The following is a 10,000-nucleotide window of genomic DNA, read 5'->3' on the forward strand; positions in this document are numbered from 1 at the left end:
GTTAAAGGCAAGCAGAGAGAGGAAAACTGTTGCAAAACAAAAGCTGAGCTCCCGTCCGAGGGAGGCCTCCTCCATTGGAGGCCTAGGAAATCATTCTGACAAAATGGAGGATCTCTGTCTTTGGTGTCGATTCCCTCAGAGGTCAAGAGAAACCTTTTCCAATGTCTTTATCAGGAGGAGACTAGAAGTTAGAGAAAAGTATCCTTTCGGGAGTGAGAAAAACAAATTCTGATTTTGCATCAGCTTCCCTCCGATCTTGAAACTCATTGACTTGATTCCATTCTGTCGACGGAAATAATCCGGAACCAATCTATCCGTGAAAATCGGGGTGCGTTTATTCTGAGCTAAAATGTGAGGACTGTGGCCCGGGGCCTTTCTTCCGAAGGAAGAGAGGGTGCCCGGGGAAGTGGGGTGTACAGAGTGCTTCTAGACCCCAGAGAGGACGTTTCACATAGGATCGAAAGGTCCCTTGGATGATAGTCGCGAGACTGCTCTGTCGGCACAGCGATCGACAGACACTGCTGGGTGGCAGGTCGGTTGTCTGGGCCTGGGTGGTCACAGGGGAGCCGGATGGTCAAAGGTGAGCGCAACCATCCGCTCCTAGCCTAAGGAAAGATGCCTCTCCTTAAGGAAAGGCCCGAGCACGGGGAAGCTGCTCCTTTCCTTAAGGGCATTGGTTCTTGCCGTAGAAATGTGTAAAGCGGATCTACGATGCGATGCGTGCTCGACGGCCACGTCAGGCCCTTTTCGAAAAACACTGTCAGGCCGAATTAGGCCGACACCCAATGGCTTCCTCATAGACTCCCATAGATCCTATCGCTCGCCATTTCTATCTGTCCACTCGTTCCAATTTTAGGCCACTTGACCACGAACAGGCCTTTTTCTCAGATTATTTTCCCCGTGAAACTTTGATCACCTTTTCACAGACAAAACGATCTTTACTTTTTAGGCCCTCTTGCCTGAAGGCAGCCATCTCACTTTCCTTGAACACAAAGATGTTTCCCATATTCACTTTTAGTGGCTTTTTGTTTTGTTTTGTTTTGTTTTGAGGACGATGAGCCCTGAGCTAACTGCTGCCAATCCTCCTCTTTTTGCCGAGGAAGGCTGGCCCTGAGCTCACCTCCGTGCCCATCTTCCTCTATTTCATATGTGGGACGCCTACCACCACGTGGCTCGCCCAGCGGTGCCACGTCCACCCCCGGGATCCGAACTGGCGAACCCCGGGCCGGCGAAGCGGAACAGGCACACTTAACCAGCGCGCCACCGGGCCGGCCTAGTGGCTTTCATCGCATTTGTTAAGTAGATTTTTTTAACCCTCACGAACCTTAATTTTGGTGAAAACTAAGAAGCCAGCAATTAGGAACTGTCCTTCCCATGAGCATTCCGTCGCTTGGCCAATTTCTAAACACTTGGCCACTTTTAGAAACATGGGATTTCATAGGTTTATCTTTTCCTTCGCTTTATTTGATTTCATCTCACTTTAGTTTTTGGGTGAGGAAGATCGCCCTCACAGAGCTAACGCCTGTTGCCAATCTTCCGTTTTTGTTTTCTTTTCCCCCCCTCCCGATTTTTTCTCCCCCAATCCCCCCCATGACATAGTTGTCTATCTTAGTTGAGGGCCCTTCCAGTTGTGGCATGTGGGACGCCGCCTCCACACGGCCCGACGAGCGGTGCCGTGTCCGTGCCGTGCCCGGGATCTGAACCGGCAAAACCCTGGGCCGCCGAAGGGGAGCTTGTGAACTTAACCACTCGGCCACGGGGCCGCCCCCGTCCGTGGACTTTTTTATCACCTGATTTCACCTCGCAAACTTCAAAGCTTCAAGTTATCAGAGAGGTTTGGGAAGTTGTTTTTATTAATTTAATTAATTTATTTTTCGAGGAAGACGAGCCCCGAGCTGACACCTGCTGCCAATTCTCCTCTTTTTGCCCCGGGAGAGTGGTCCCGAGCTAACATCCGTGCCCATCCCCCTCCCCTTGATAGGCGGGACGCTGACCACAGCGTGGCTCGCCAAGCGGCGCCACGTCCGCACCCTGGATCCGAACCTGCGAACCCCTGGCTGACAAAACGGAACGTGCGAACTTAACCGCTGTGCCGCCGGGCTGGCCCTTCGGGAAGTTATTTTCAGGACACGGGCCATAAACTAGAATCACCGCTACAGGTTTATCGGAGCGACATCAGCGTTCGTGGTGGATTGAGTCGTCCCCTCTGTCTCTCCCCTCCAGGGCACAACCAAAGGGACGTCTATCGACCCACCCACCAAGGATTCCCCCCCCCCCCCCGCACGGCACAGCAGGATGCCTGAGAGATCCACGCAGCCCTACAGCGGCAAGTCACATTCGCACAGTCAAAATTCAATGGCAGAGACAAAACGTTAAGGTCAGTGAGAGGGAAGAGAATAACCGGCCCAGGAGCAACGGTGTGAAGAACACGGAGAAGACGGGTCCTAGACGCCGGGTCCCCGGAGCATGCGATTTCATCAGAGGCCCGCAAACGTCCACGATCTCCACACCACGTTTATGGCCGACTGCGTGCGTGGGTCCTTTGGAATCGACCAGGCTACCGTCCGGGCCACTTTGGGACATCGTGTCCAGCTGCCCCGAGCGGTGGAGCTGTCGTTCAAGTGTAAGATGGGGCCCGTCCGGGGAGAGAATGGGGACGGGGAAAGGGAGGCCGCGGGAAGTCACAGAGTCTGAGGTGTTCGGGGGAGACTGACTCTTCTGAAGTGGAGGTGGTAGAAGGAGAGCAGCAGGATTTTTGGATTTTTGTTCCCTCTGTTAGGTATCTGGGTCCGGAGGAGAGTGGGCGGGGGGGGGGGCGGGTGGTGGTGGTGGTGGTGGGTGTGAGCTGAGGCGGGGCTGGTGTTTCCTTTCCGAGTCAGGTGGAAGAGCTCCTCCAGTGGAGGTTTTTAGACAAGGGGTCTGGTCTGGCAGGATGGGAGGTTGCGGGTTGAGCCACAGGGGAATCTGTCGTAGCTCAGACTCGGGCCTTTGAAGAAATAGACAGAGAGAGGAGTTTTGCTCTGTCTGTCACCGCAGCCGGCACCTCAGGAGCAACAACAGGAGGCTTCCCGAATGAGTGAAGGGGCAGGAGCCAGCGTGCCCCGTGCCTCTCTCAGCCCTGCGCCGGCAGGGAAGGAAGCAGGCAGGCAGGCCTCAGGGCTACTCCCGTCCTACTGCCCGGTGGTCCCTGTCCCGGCCCCGCCCCCACTCTCCCCTGACCCTCACCGCTCCCCAGCCCTCTTCTCAGCCAGAGAGGCGATGGGGGGGGGGGCGGTGCGGTCCCAGAACAAGTTTCCTCTCATCCGCCATCATCTTGCCACCCTGACGACTTGGCCTGAGATCCGGCCTAGGCTGTACCCGTGTGTGGTTTTCCTGTGGACAAGGGGGCCGGTTCACCATTTCGGAAGAAACCCCTAGCCTTCCACTGCCGAGTCGCCAGCCTGGGAGGGGGGAGGGGGGAGGGGGGAGGGGAGGTCAGGCCCATTCATTCCGATGGGCCTGGCGTCAGGGCTTCATTCAAGTGCAGGAAGCTCTCTCCCATGGCCTCGGGCTTTTTTCCATTGAACGGCTTTCTTCAATTCCCCCACCCTTAGGCCGCAGTCCACCAAGGGCCGGGAGGCAGGGAGGGGAGATGTTGGGGCAGGGTGGCTGTCTGAGAAACTCGCCTCATCTGGGGCAGAAAGAGTGCCCCCCTCCTTTCTCTAACCCTACTAGACTGCTTGAGGATCACGGACGGTTTGGCTCATCGATGAGCCCTGCGTTATGGGCCCGGCAAGCAAACTCCTAACGGGCAACCCGCCGCTCTAGGCGTGTGTGGGTTTTTTGATCTTTCACCTTCAAGTTCGCACGACATCGGTCCGTGTCCCCCGCCCCGGCTTCCCATGGGAAATCCTCCGTCTCTTTCCACAGACTCACTGGCGACTTCACACAGTGCCTGCCTCCTCCTCCTTAGGAAGGAAGGAAGGAAGGAAGGAAGGAAGGAAGGAAGGAAGGAAGGAAGGAAGGGAGGGGCTGACCCCGTGGCCGAGCGGTTGAGTTTGCACGCTCCGCTTCAGCGGCCCGGGGCTTGGAAGGTTCGGATCCTGGGCTCGGACACGGCACCGCTCATCAAACCACGCTGAGGTGGCGTCCCACACGGCAGAACCAGAGGGACCCTCAAAGAGAATATAGAACTAGGTACTGGGGTGCTCTGGGGAGAAGAAGAAGAAGGAGGAGGAATAAAAAGAAAAGAAAAGATTGGCAATGAGCTCGGGTGCCAGTCTTTAAAAAAAAAAAAAAAAAGAGGAAGAAAGATGGACAAACAGGAACGAATCCCACTGACGGCACCTCCAAATGGTGGGGGGCAGGGGGGTGGGGGGGGTGGGGAGTGGCATCATCGGGCCAAGGGTGACTCTAAGCGTGATCCCGCGGTTGTGTTATTTGACATTTTATCGAATCGATTTATTATTTTATTTTTGAGGAAGATGAGCCCTGAGCGAACATCTGCCACCAATCCTCCTCTGTCGGCCGAGGAAGACTGGCCCTGAGCTGACATCCGTGCCCATCCCCCTCTACTTTCCAGGTGGGACGCCTGCCACAGCGTGGCTCGCCAAGCGGTGCCGGGTCCTGCGCCCGGGATCCGGACCGGCGAACCCGGGGCCGGCGGAGCAGAACGTGCGAACTTCACCGCCGCGCCACCGGGCCGGCCCCCGGAGTTGTTTTGAAAATCCAGTAAGGGGCTGGCCCCGTGGCCGAGTGGTTAAGTTCGCGCGCTCCGCTGCAGGCAGCCCAGTGTTTCATCGGTTCGTTCGGATCCCGGGCGCGGACACGGCACTGCTCATCAAACCACGCTGAGGCGGCGTCCCACATACCACCGCTAGAAGGACCCACCGCGAAGAACACACAACTACGTACCGGGGGGCTTTGGGGAGAAAAAGGAAAGACAAAAAATAAAATCTTCCAAACTCCAATAAAACTTTGAGTGAAGACGACGAGGAGGATGCGAAACGTATCTCACGCCTCCGAGCCGAGCCGTCCGTTTAGGTTTAGGAAGGGGGACGAGGACCCTTTGTAAGCGACATCCCTTTTTAAGCACCATTCTAAACCACAGAACAGAACTCCCTCTCCTCGACCCGGAGCGAGGAGGTTCCTGGGTGTGTCAGAGAGGGTCACGTCCTCTGCAGCACGAACGAACCGCCAGGGTTCGGCCACGGGAAAGAATTTCTTCCTCTCCAGGGGGACTAAAAGTCACCGACGGCAGCGGGCGTAGGTGCTATCCTTCCCGTCCAGGAAAGGCAGGGAGAACTTCAGCCGTGAAGAGAAGGAGGTCTTCCTCACTCCCCGTTTTGGGAGGGCCCCTTTGGCAGGGGAGTTTTGTCTCCTGATTTCAAGTCAGGAAGAAAAGGGAGAGAGAGAGAGAGAGAGAGAGAGAGAGAGAGAGAGTGTGTGTCCTTCTCGTGCCAGGTCGGTCTGAGGGGGGACCTCCTCTGGTTTCCTCCCTTCCCAGGGAACGCCGTTCGCTCCTTCTTCTAGAAAAAGCTCCCAAAGCACCACCGCCCAGGATGGTCGACCTACGCCCATCGTCCCTCCTTTCCCAATCATTTCTACCGCGACAGAGGGACAGAGGCCCCTGCCCCATCCCCATCCCCACCCCCACCCCCATCGCCTGCCTCCTTGATGGCCAAAGGAGCTGCCTCTGAGAATGGAACGGGGCTTGGAAACCTTCTAGAGGGGTGACTCTCACCTGCCTGCCTGCTGGGAAAAGCACCACGCTGTCCATCGGACTGCTCTTTTGGGCAAACGTAGGCGTGCCACATAGCGATCGACAGCTATGGCGGGGGGGGGGGGGCGGGGTGGCGTGGTGGTGCCCAGGATCCACGACACGTGACGGCTGCGGAGCACGACAGCCCTAAGACCTTGAGGGAGACGGGGTGGCGCGTGAATCCTTTCGGAACGAGAACGACAGGAAACGCTGACGGGGACGTGTTCTCCTCTCGAGAACACACCAACGCCTCGCACGGTGTCTGACCCGGGGTGCCTCTGACTTTTGTCATCAGAGACGATCCTCTCGACCGCCCCTCACGCTTTGGGAAAAGGGGAGAGGGACTCGGTAGCACGGGAAAAGCCATCCATCCGCCCTTCCTTTCCGTCTTCACGGCTCCTTCTCGTGGAAAACGAGGAAGCCGTCCGGAGGAACGGAACACTGACCCGGGCCAAAGCGTGGCCCAGCCTGAGCCTCCAAAACCTTCTGCTAAGTGAGAGGTGCCAGACATCCAAGGCGACCTACGTTGCGATTCCACACAGAGGAGAGAGCTAGAACGGTCCAACCCTAGAGGGCGACAGCAGATGGCGGCGGCGGCGGCGGCGGCAGCGGTGGTGGTGATCGTGGTGGGGCAGATCCGGGAGTGGGGCCGTTTTTTCTTTCGGGGGGAGGGGATGGAAACGGAAACCTTCTGGAAATAGATAGCCATGACGGATGCGCCACCTTGGGGAGAGAGACTCCCGAAGGCCACTGGCTTGTGCCCCGTGGAAAGGATGGATTCGGTGGGATGGGAATTCTACCTCCGTGTAGAGCGTGTGGTAAACCACGAGGTAGGTGGGTGGGTGGGTGGGTGGGTGGCCTCCCTGCCTCGCCTCCACCTAGACGTCCACACACAGAGACCGACGAGGGAGGGAGGGAGGGAGGGAGGGAGGGAGGGAGGGAGGGAGGGAGGGAGAGAGACAAGATGGACAGAGGCCGAGGCCGAGGCCGAGGCAGTGAGCGAGTAAGTGATCGACCCTGGCCATAGGGATTCCTCAGAGGGCGTCTCTTGGCTCCCCAAACGAAGAATGTGTGTGGAGATCGAGAAAGATCACCGACCTAGGAGAACCAGCAAGACTTCCTCACCCGCCAGAGAGCCGCTGGGCCCCTGCCGTCCCTGCCACCGCCACCCCTACCCCTCGCCTTTGGCAGCGACGCCAACGAAAGGCAGGCAGACGAGTGGGAGAGTCGTGTGGTGGTGTCCCCCAAGGAAGGTGGGTCCATGCCGACGAGCGGTCGTCGGCGTGTGGAAAAGCCAGAGGCGGGCTGACTAGAAGGAGGGCGTCCTGGAGGAAGGGGCCAGGGTGTGAGGGAGAGAGGCCTGTTCCTCTTCCCCTGTCGGTCCCAAGTCAGGGGCCCAAAGGAGGAAAGCTGTCCGTTCCTTTCCGACTCGGACGGTTCGGGCGGAACCGACCGATCCCCGCGGCGGCGCAGTCGGGGCTTTCTGGACCAGAACCCCTCTCTCTGTCGCCTTTCGACCACACGCACGCTTTAGAGGCCAAGGGAAAATGGATCGGGTCTCTCTGTCTCTCTCCCTAGAAAACAAGGGGCCGGGGGCCGAGCCCGTGGACGAACGGTCAAGTAGCGCCCCCCACCCCGGCCCCCGGCTTCGACGGCCCAGGTTTTCACCGGTTCGGATCCTGGGCGCAGCCCCAGACCCAGCATCGCCCTTCAAGCCACGCCGAGGCGGCGTCCCACATAGCAGAAACGCGAAAGACCTACCACTGGAACCTACAACTATGGACGGGACGGGACGGGACGGGGCGGGGCGGGGCGGGGCGGGGCGGGGGTGGGGGGGGCGGCTTTGGGGAGCAGGAAGAAAGAAAAAATAAAAGAAACACAAGGACGGTCATCGCGATAGTTCTTTCCACTTCCATCCATATGTTAACAGGACCCAAGTTTCCCGACCTCCATTTGGATGTATGTTAACTAAATGGAGAAGCTATTCAAAGGACTCCTCTAAAGAAGTCCACGTTCTTCTTTCTAAATGATAATGAAAATCATTGTCACCACCGCTCTTCCGACCCTCCATGTCCAGACGGCCTCCCGCCCCTCCCCTATCCCCAACTCCCGCCCCGCCCCGCGCCGACCCCCGACCCCGGCATTCTCCACGCCCACCTTTCCCTCTCCACTCCTACCCCCCCGTCCCCCGCCGCCCGGGACACCGCACCCCGCGCCCCCCCCCCCCCAATCCAGGCCGGGCCACCTGGTCGACCTCCTCGAACACTATATAAGAGGATGCCGGGCAGCAGGTGGCGCCCGACAAGCGGCCTCCTCACAGGCCGGACGGATCAGCCTCGCGGGGGCGGGCGATGGGGAGGCGTTCGTCCAGGTCAGGTCAGGTCGGGGGAGGGAGGATGCCGCGCCGGCCGGCCTGGTGCGTGGCCTGGTCCCGATCCACCCCGCGTCTCGTTTCTCGGGCCGGGACGAGTACAGGCGGGGAGGCCGACTCGGTCACGGAAAGCGGCCTTGGGGAGGTTTTGGCGAACGTCCCTGTCCCGGGGCCGTCTGCCGACTAGGGGACGGAGTCCTCCTCCATGCTCCTTCTCGCCCCCAGTCGGGCGGGTTGTGGGTCGCGCGGTCGACTTGGCCATTTCCCCGGAGGCATCCTGCCTGCCGGGGCTCCCTCCCTCGGGCCGGTGCGAGCGGTCCTCGGGCGGCCCGGGAATTTGGGCCGCAGCGAACGAACGAACGAAGCCCGTCCCTCCTGCGTCGGCACCGATGAGACACAGCCCTGGTGGATGGAGCCGCTTTCCTCGGGTTTCCTTTTGCTTTCGGCCGCTGCTGCCACCAAACCTCCCTAAACGATAGGAATGAAAACGGGAACCGTTGGCATAATAAAAGCGTTTTGGTTGGCGTGTTTCTTGGCTTTTGGGGACTCGAGAGGTATGATGGATGATCTCCGATTGACATTGGGAAGGTCTATTTCATCCCAGTCGCACGAACCCCGAAAACGTGGCGGCTGGACGAGGGAGGGAGGGAGGGAGGGAGGGAGGGAGGCCAACCACGGGATTTCCGCACGACCAGCTGATGGACACGAGCGCCCCGTGAGCCGGGCGGAGGGCAGCCGCCCGGGTCTCGCAGCTACGTGCCCGCGGAACCCTCGGGACTGCGAGAAGCCGGAGCGACCCGCAGCCATGTGGCGCTCGGCGCGGACATCTGGTCGACCCGCGCGCCACGGGACCCGGGGCCCGAGTCCGGGCCGGGCCGCCGGTCGACCCGGCAGGGCGGCTGCCCCGGGGGCCTCGCGGCTGCTCGTCCGCAGCCTCCAGGGAGCCCTCGGGGCTCCGAGAAGGCCGAGCGCCCCGCAGCCCCACGGCCCCGCGGCGCTCGGTGCGGACATCTGGTCGACCCGCTCCCCCCCCCCCCCCCCCGAGACACGGGGGTCGGGTCGCCGGTCGACCCGGCAGGGCGGCGGCCACGGCGGCCTCGCCGCTGCTCGTCCGCCGGGTCGCCGGAGCCCTCGAGCCTCCGAGAAGGCCGAGCGCCCTGCGGTCCCGCGGCGCTCGGCGCGGACATCTGGTCGACCCGCGCGCCGCCGGACCCCGTGGCTACGAGTCCGCGGGGCCTTCGGAGCCGACAGAGGGCCGGGAGCGCACCCAGAGCACCCAGAGCACCCAGAGCCCCGGGACCCGGCCCCGAGCGCCGCGGACATCTGGTCGACCCGCGCGCCCCGGTCCGGGGACCAAGTCCGAGCCGGACAGCTGGTCGACCCGGCAGGGCGGCTGCCCCGGGGGCCTCGCGGCTGCTCGTCCGCAGCCTCCAGGGAGCCCTCGGGGCTCCGAGAAGGCCGAGCGCCCCGCGGCCCCGCGGCGCTCGGCGCGGACATCTGGTCGACCCGCGCGCCGCCGGACCCCGTGGCTACGAGTCCGCGGGGCCTTCGGAGCCGACAGAGGGCCGGGAGCGCACCCAGAGCACCCAGAGACCCGGGACCCGGCCCCGAGCGCCGCGGACATCTGGTCGACCCGCGCGCCCCGGTCCGGGGACCAAGTCCGGGCCGGACAGCTGGTCGACCCGGCAGGGCGGCGGCCCCGGCGGCCTCCAGGGAGCCCTCGGGGCTCCGAGAAGGCCGAGCGCCCCGCGGCCCCGCGGCCCCGCGGGGCGCTCGGTGCGGACATCTGGTCGACCCGCCCACCCCCCCCGAGACCCGAGACCCGGGGGCCGGGTCGCCAGTCGACCCGGCAGGGCGGCGGCCCCAGCGGCCTCGCCGCTGCTCGTCCG

Source organism: Equus asinus, unplaced genomic scaffold (assembly GCF_041296235.1).
Source record: "Equus asinus isolate D_3611 breed Donkey unplaced genomic scaffold, EquAss-T2T_v2 contig_71, whole genome shotgun sequence".
Lineage (NCBI taxonomy): Eukaryota > Metazoa > Chordata > Mammalia > Perissodactyla > Equidae > Equus > Equus asinus.